This window comes from Tyto alba, unplaced genomic scaffold (assembly GCF_018691265.1).
Source record: "Tyto alba isolate M040663 unplaced genomic scaffold, T.alba_DEE_v4.0 Super-Scaffold_33, whole genome shotgun sequence".
NCBI classification, from domain to species: domain Eukaryota; kingdom Metazoa; phylum Chordata; class Aves; order Strigiformes; family Tytonidae; genus Tyto; species Tyto alba.
In genome coordinates this window covers 15,946,676-15,955,684 of record NW_024881308.1, presented here as the reverse complement: position 1 = coordinate 15,955,684, position 9,009 = coordinate 15,946,676, and positions in this window count along the sequence as shown.

Below are 9,009 nucleotides of genomic sequence, written 5' to 3'. Positions count from 1 at the left end.
TTTCTGCAGGGGAGCGTACTAGAAGTTAGTAAGACGCTGAGCACGAGTCTCCTCTCCCAACACAGCTGCTTCCCGCAATGTTCCCTCCAGCACCTGCAGACCTGCAAGGGGACATGTGGTGCCTGTCACCCACCAGGAATGTCGAAGCGAGGTCAGGAAAGTGCAGCTTTGGGGCTTTGCAAGTGCTGCGAGAAGGTCAGCTCAAGGAAAGCTTAGATCCACTAACCTTCCACTAGAGAAATGTTCCTACTTTCTTTCAGGTGTCCTCGCTCCGTTCGAGGTGTGAAAAAGCTCATGTGTATTCACTGGGATTGAAGAGCTGACTAGACAGTGAGAACAAAGCCATATGCTACATGTCATCATTTATATCCTACACTTTCTAAATCCCCCACCAAGATCACAATATTTTTCTCACTTATGAATTTTATGGAAGGAAAATAAAAGCCTAATAGAAGGCAGAATGAACTCCATGTTTTCTGCTTCAGCATCACCTGCTGGTTCCAATGGGATTTGCAAACCCATGAAAAAGCTCAGGAGGTGTTGGGCAGGAGGTGCAAAGCAGCCCATTTTGCAGGTGTTGGGATTTATAACGTGATGTGTGGGTGCTGCTTTGTAATGGATCACTACCTGAAGGCTTAAATGAAGAAAACAAGGGCAAGGAGGACAGTAATAAGGCAGGCTTGTTAAATCATTTAGATTTTACTGTCGTACTCTGAGATGCACAATGAGGAGGCAATAAAAGGCATCCTTGGGCAAAATTTAACAACCACCCTTGGTGACTGTGGCACTGAACTGCTTTAGTATCTAGTTTAAAGTTAGTAGAAGCACCTCCAAGTATATTGTAAAATCTAATTCATCTTGTCTGAAAGATCAAAGTCTTCAGGAGAACACAAATCCAATCCGCCAAAAGTATAGTTGCCCCTGAGCTCCAGGAACAATATTAAAAATGTCATTTTGCTTCTTTTTTGCTTTCCCTTTCCTCAGCCCTCATTCAGATTTTCATGAAACCAACTGGTAGCATGAGATGATGCTCCAGCTTGTAGGGTAATCTCATACAAAGATGAGATCTCAACTGAGCTTTATAATTTTTGGACAGTTTTTATTTTCTTTCAAGAACACCTGGGAGATTTTTTTTGTTCTTGAGTCCATCTTCTCACATGGATTGACACTCAATGCAGAGTGGGGATGTAACCCAACTGCACCAAACCTCAGCCATGGCGAAACCTTGGGAAGAACTTGGAGGAACTTCTTCCCAGAACACCCAGTCTTCGTATATGAACATGTAGTGAAATCTCAGGCAGCACATGGTGGCTTTCAGAAGTCATGGGACAGAAGCTGTTGAGGCAAGGAGGAGAAATTGCTCCCAGGATTGATTTTCCCTGACCTGTGCATTTTCATTGTGTTAAAACTAGGAAGCTTCAATCACATGTCAGGGGTATAGCTGGAAGCGTTCGACATATATAGTAATTAAAAAAAAAAAAAAAAAAAAAAAAAAGAGAGATTTGGCAAAGGTCTCCCAAAGTGTCCTCAGAAATGAATTCATTGAGATCCCAGAGGAATTAGATGTCTGACTGTTTCTGCATTCTCCAAGGCAGCTCTGTCACTACTTTGTTACTCCAAAATGCGAAGATTTGGTGCTCAGATGACTAGATGAGACCTGGGGAAGGAATAAGTTTCCTGTCCTACATAGTATGCTGAATGACTAGAAAACCTCCCTTACTTACTGGATTGAATCTGAGACACTTGTAGGTAGTGCAAAACCCCCCAAATTAATAGGAAGATTTCACAAAAGCTTGTGAAATTTCCCAGTTTCATGTCAGCTGTTCCACCCTTTGATGTTGCTGAGATTTGAGCAACATGATATCTGGGCATGTCTGTGGTCTCAGAAAGCTTTAGCACTTGCAGATGCTGTCAGAATTTCTCAGCAATCTGGGATGGTTTCCAAGGGAAATGTGATCTGGTTTGTATTAGAGATGGACTGTTTGGAGCAGAGCAAATAAAAATGCCTTGAGAGGTTGTGATATGAACCGAGCAGGGGATGTGATAAGTGGGAAGGCGACTGGGGATCCTTGTGGCTGTGCTGGTGCTGGCAAGAGGATGGGTGGGAAAGCTGTTGGGAGTGGGTGCCCTCATCCATCCAGCCCACTGGTGGGACGTGGCTTTCAGATGATGGTGCCCTCGATTTGGATGGCTGTCTCATGACTGCAGCTCCTGCACTTGGCATGGCAACAGCACTTTGCAAGGCTGGGACATTTTTACCTCTCTGAGATGCTCCCCTTTATTCTTATCTCCTGCATTTTAGCCCCAGGCTCTTAGTATCCCTCCCCCTCCATCCGTCTCATAAATGAGTTTGGAGAGTTTGCAGCACTTTCTGGGTTTTTGCAGGAGAGGCATGGTGTAAAAAGTCAATCCTTATTTCTGTGATTAGTGCAGCTGGCAGATCCTGCCTCCGGCACTGAGCTGACGCTGCTCTGGGAGACGGACTCAACCTGACACCGCGAAGGTGATGGAGGGTGCGGGTCTGGAAAAAGCAGAGGATATGAAGCAAAATGGTCTTGAGGGCAATTTGGGGGAAGTAATGAGAGGTTCAGAAACTGGGACCGAGCTGGGGACAGGCCTGGAAGGAGCATCTCCCTGTGTCTGAAGGAGAGGACGAGGTGCCAAAGTGCAGCTGTAGCCCACCGACCGCCCCGGGTGTCTTCAGAGACACGCGATGGTCAGTGAGGGATCCAACCATTTCTTCAGGGGGTCACCCTTTGGGAAGGTCTCGGTCTCTTCACCTCTGAGAAGCGTCTGAGATGACTCCTCTCTGTGGTTTGCCCTGATTAGGCACATCTTTGGCACTGCCAGCATCTTCCTCAACTGCTTGCTGCTCCTTGGGCTGAGCCGAGGGGGAAGCAGGGGACAGCACGGGGAGTGCGAAACGGCTGATGCCCGGGAGCTAGGTGCAATGCCAGCAGCTTGTCCCTCCCTTCCCACCACCAGGAACATTTCCAGATCACTGTTCTCATCCCTCCTGCTGCCTCCAGCCCCTCCTCTAGCACTAACCTGCAGCTCAGCACACTCACGCACAGATCTGATCGGGGCAGAGCTGCCCCTTGCCCCAGCTCCTGTCACAGAAATCACCTGAGAGTGCAGGCGGGGACCTTGCAGCCCTTCCTCTCCCTTCTTCACAGCCAATTCTCTCAACCCCCCTAAGTCAGTGGTTACCCAACCAGCTTTGCCAGCACATCTGGTCTTGTTCGTGTTCAACGCTGGCATTCCCTTGGCCCTTCAGATGCTTGTTCTGCACGGGCTGCCCATGAAAGCATAGAGGGAGCTGTGGCAGGGACCAGAGCCAGGCTGATGAGTCCTGACCCAGGATAATGCACACACACACACACAGAGGGGTTTCAACTGGGCTTCCCAATTCCCTTTGACTCGAGAGCTGTGTCCCTACATACACCCCAAGATGTCTGTGAGGATGCTCAGTGAGCCTGGCGTTAGATATCTGTGTGAAGAACTAACGCTGTGCTCATTAGTGCCAGAAGCAATTATACCACCCATAATTTTCCAGCTCCATGGCTGTGCCCAGCTCTCATTTACTCCTCATCCCAGCCCTCGAGTTAACCACAGTGTAAACTGGACACAGGGCAATGCTGTACTGAGGGCTGCTCCACCACAAGAGGACCTCTAAGGAGCTTTACACCTCCTAGTTGGAAAACACTTAAATAACAGCCCCAGATTGGTTCCTTTTGTGTTTCTGAGAGCTAAGTAGTGAAAACTGTGGCGGGGTATCTATTTCTTAAAGACCTTTCACAGAATTTTTCACATTCAGAAGAGGAAATTGTAGTAGGATGTAGGTTTCTCAGGGTCTTTTCACACAATCTTTCACATTCAAAAGCCTGACTCAATCACACGCTCTCAGTCCCAGCATCCCTGCTTTTGCTGAACTAGCTCTGCTAAACCTCTCCCAGTTCCCAAGCTGCTGCTGCACCATTTGTGCAACGAGCTTTGCCGAGGCTGGAAGAGCCCGTGGAGAGGAGCAGCCCCAGGTGACAGGATTTCAGCCCGTGATGAGCACAGGTGATGTGGGTTGGGTCAGTGAGGGATAAAAGGGTTGGGTGGGGAAGGAGGTTTTTGTGGTGTGGAGTTTGAGGGGCATGTGGAAGCAGCTTGGTTCTGGGGGTACCAAACAGCTTCTTAGGTAAGGCTTTGGCTTGGGGCAAGCCGCGAGAGATTCTTGAGGAAGGTTAAATGCTATTTTTGTAGGGGCATGGTATAATTTCCCTAAGTGGGAGTGAGAGCTGAGCAGCCCAGGGTGCTGGATAACCCCTCGCATGGCTACCAGTGTGCTTCTGCACCCTCGGTGCATGTGTACGTGTGGTCCTGTGGGCAGGCATGGCTGGGTGCAGTCATTGACATCGCTGGCAACACAAATTTAGAAGTGTCTTCCTAGTCTGTCAAACCTTCAGGCCCTGGTTTTTGGCTCCTGCAAATTAGCACAGCTTTGCTGGAACCAACTTATCCCAGCGGGGCTGTTGACTCTCAATCCCACATAAAATTATGGGGAGCTGGAGTGTGTGTATGGTACTTCTGGCATGGCTCTTTGCATGACATCTTCAGAGTGAGCATGACAGTCGCATAAACAGCATATGTGAGGAGACATTACATATCTGCTGCTTGTTGCATATTATTTACATACATATCCTCTACCTAGCTGATGGTTCTTCCTAGTTATAGATTTGTTAGATTGGAGTCTTTTCAAGGCAGATACTCAAGCCCTTGAAAAACTGATGGGAATATATTTCCCTCTACAGTTGCTTGAATTTTGCAGTAAACATCTATTGTTTCCTCTTGCTAGAAAATGGAACAAGGGAAGGCTTCTGAGACTACATTTAGGTGGGTTAAAACCGTGAAAACAAGCTGCCCAAAAGCAAGTTATCAGGCATCAGCTTCTATTGATCCAAATAACAGCAAGATCTTGAGTGACATCTCTTTGGGGAAGCAAGCTCGGAGGGAAGAAAACAGCAAATGGACGCTGAATATCTTGGTGCTAGACGTTTTTCGCAGTGAATTTGTTGCTTTCAAAGCTGTTCGCTACGTAAAATGGCTGAAGTACAGAGGTGATAAGCAGCTCCTTACTTTGAAAGACTCTGTGAAAATCGCCATCTGAGCACAGAGATGTTTTCCTCCCTAAGGGATTAGAGGCTAAAGTGCTGGGATGGAGCTTGGAGAATCTGAATTCAGCATCTGCTTCTGTTTCTTACTGGGTACCTGTGTAAATCACATAGCTGTTGTTTCCCTTCCCTAAACCAGAGACCCTTTGTCTCTCAGCATCTGGGTTGTGGGGATGCCCAAAGAGTGAGCCCTGGGTGCTGAGTGCCCACTCCCAAAATGATAGTGGTGGGGAAAAAAAAAAAAAAAAACACAAACAAACAAACAAAAAAAATCAGTGTTCTGGGTGAGGGGATGGCGGGGGGAAGGAGGGTTTCTTTCTTGCAAGAGTGGAAGGATTTGCTTGCTTTAAGGTCAATGGGTTTGAGATGCAAAGAGGAACAAAACTGTGAAAAGGAATGCAATGTTTCAGAGAGGACTGTTAACGTCCTCATCCACAATCACCTGAAATTGCAAATAATGATGGAAAACAATAAAATATCAGTGAAGTGGGTAGCACTGTGTACTTTCTTTTTCCTGTTAGAGCTTGAGGGATTTTTGCTCTAAGTGAATTTTTGGTGAAAGCAAGATCCACTCTTAATTATTTGTAAGTAGTGAGGATCAAGCTTACCACCACAGACAGTATCCAAAATGCAGGTGGCTGCTGGCGTGAAGTGGATCTGGTTATTCTCCTTCCCACGGGCTTTGCAGCTTAAGGGGATGTGGGGCCTCTGATCCTGGTGGCTTCTGTCCTGTGGACGTGACCACAGGGTATGAACAAGGGATGCTGGAAACATGGGAGAGACTGGGATAGGACTGAAGCAACTCTTCCTGTGAGGTCATGCTCAGGTTTTGGGAGAGAAATGGCTTTTTCTTCTCCCATTGTGTGGTCCCAGGAAAAATGTAAGCAGGAGCTGATGTATTTCTTGGCATTGTAGCTGTCTGGCTTTGGGAGCTGGAGAGAAAATGGAAGGAAAAAGATGTGCAGAAGAAAAGTGGAGAGATTTCCTTTGTATTTGTGCTTGAAATGGGCGTGAATGATACTTGTTTCACTGTCCTGCTATTTCAGAAAGAGTACTCCAGCTCTGTTTGCTAGGTGCCCCTGGGGATCTGCTGTCTCTTGCGGGAAATTGTTTTATTGTATAACATGCCCGTTCCTGTGGATCGGTTCCTTGCCTGCGGTCTCCGGAATGGGCAGGGAGGCACCCAGCCAGCAGCAATGTTGGGTTTTCGGGGTACAGAGAGAAGCAGGCGCTGACCCCACAGCCCTGGCACAGCAAGCAGTGAGGGCAGGCAGGTGGAGCCACATTTCAGGGACACGGGGACGGATGAGCTGGGCGACCTTTCTCTGCTGGCTTGAGCTAAAGGCCGTCTGCAAGTGTCCAGGCTTATATTTGTGGCGAGGTCCAAGAGTAGATGAGATGTACTGGGATCAGTCACCTGTGATGTGGACTGGAGCCTCACCATCACCTTGCTGTGTGCATCCTGAGATCTTGTCTCAAATGTGCTCTCCCTGAGAAGTTAAATGATCATGGAAGGGAAACAGACTTTGGAAGAGGTGGGGACATGGCCTGTGACATCCTGCTGACCCCGTTCCCCTCGGTGGGCCTGGGTTTTAAGGAGTGTTCCAGTGCAAGCTGGAGTCAGCAGGAGCCTTTTCTTCCACAGTGTATTTGTTCCCAGGCTTCTGTTTGCTCCCTGTGAAAGTTATTCTGTTTTTCTTTCTTTGTTCAGGTGCTTAGCATTGCAAAAGAAGGTCTGCAGAGATTTCTGCTATCTCTAAAAGGAGTCTGGAGCAAATACAGAAGCTACAATAAATGTGTATTATTGCAAATATTGAAGAAGCCAATGTACCCCTTCTTAATAGATGTTATTTCTCATTCTTTGAACAAGTCCATTGGCGATGGAGGGCAGATAATCCACTTCTGGAATCTCTTTCTCCTTGTGTTGTTACATGATTTATAACATCACTGAAGGAACAGAATTTGCCACTACTGTCTCTGAAGGACTGCTGAATTCCCTTGTAGAGAAGACTCTGGGGAATTGGGTTTTGGGGCTCAAGACAGATTTTTTCATTTTGCTATGACTTTTCATTACTTCCTGCAAGTTCCATCCTAGACATCATTTTCCATCTCTGTTTTGCAGGTTTTCCAGCTCTGGGAAAGCGCTCTTGTTCTGTCTTTTCTAGCTATAATACATTGTGTTTGTTTGTGTATTTTTTTTGTTGTTGTTGTTGTTTTTTTTTGTTGTTTTTTTCAAATTTTTTTTTTTCCTTTTACTAAACCCCACTAGCTGCTCTGGTTGTTTCCTTAGTGTTTAATGGTTTGCCGAAAGACACAGTGTTTGCTGGTGCTGCTCAGCTGCAGACACAGTTAATGTCCCTGCTCAGCACTGACCCAGGGAAGGGAGCAGCGATGCTCAAGGACCTCCTGGTGCTTGCTGGTAACGCTGGCCTTGGGGAGGCCATCGCTAGCCCAAGCCACAGCTGGGCTTACCTTGACTTGTATGTGTGTTTAACTAAAACAGAAAGCTGGGAGGGGATAAGCAGAGAGCTCAGGGAAACACTTGTAAGGCCAAGGCAGAATAGGGTGAGATGAGGAACCAGAGGGAATGCTCCTCAGGTGCAATTCTTGCTGGAGGGGTGAATGTGGGGGGGTTTGAGCCAGCGGCTGACTATTGAAAAATGTGAGCAGATGATCAGGGAAGGACATGGAGCTGTTGGAACAAGTCCAGAGGAGGCCATGAAGATGCTCAGGGGGGGGCTGAAACAGCTCCCCTGGGAGGCTGGGCTGAGAGAGTTGGGGGGGTTCAGCCTGGAGAAGAGAAGGCTCTGGGGGGACCTTCGAGCAGCCTCCCAGGGCTTAAAGGGGGGACAGGAAAGGTGGGGAGGGACTCTGGATCAGGGGGTGGGGGTAGGATGAGGGGTGATGGTTTTAAACTGAAAGAGGGGAGATTTAGATGAGATATAAGGAATAAATTCTTCCCTGTGCGGGGGGTGAGGCGCTGGCCCAGGGTGCCCAGAGCAGCTGTGGGTGCCCCCTCCCTGGAAGGGTTCAAGGCCAGGTTGGACGGGGCTGGGAGCCCCCTGGGCTGGGGGAAGGGGGCCCTGCCCGGGGCAGGGGGGTGGCACTGGATCATCTTCATGGTCCTTTCCAACCCAAACCAGCCTATGACAAGAACTTTTGTGCTTTTTTGCATAAAGGTTTAACAGCAAATAACAATTGTACCTGCCTGTCACATCTATTTCTCACTCTACCAAACAGCTTGAGCCCGGTTTTATGATACTTGAAACAAATGGGCTCACCAATGGTAACGCACTGCTGGTGCCATCAGTTCTGATGAGTGGAGGATGTGTGTAGAAACCAGAGGTGTTTTCAGTGTTTATGGTGTGGGCAGTGGTGGGAGAAATGAGCTGTGTGTGCCTCTTGTTCGTGATTGCTGAATTTGTGTGATGATTCCAAAGAAAAAAAATTCGCCTGCCATCAGTGGTTGGGGTACAAATTTAGCTAATTAGCCTTCAGCATGGGGTTGGCAGGTGCCCATCATCCCAGGAGTGATGGTTGCATTTTTAAACCTTTGCTTCCTGGCCTCTCCAGCACATTCCGCGTCCCCTCCCTGCAGCCTTCCTCCCTCTCCTCTCCAGCCCAGGCGCTTGTGCCTGTGTGAGAAATGATTTCACATCTTGCAAAATTAATTCTCTGCTCATGATGGCCTTGATTAAACAGATTGGCAAACTCTGCTAAAGGTGGCAAAACAGCTCTGACATGCAGACATCTTCACCTCCTGAAAGGCAAAAAACTGTGGGCTGTTGCTATTATGAAGTGCAGGTGGCTGTGGGCTGTTTTCTGCGAAAGCAGCAAAAATTCTCCATGT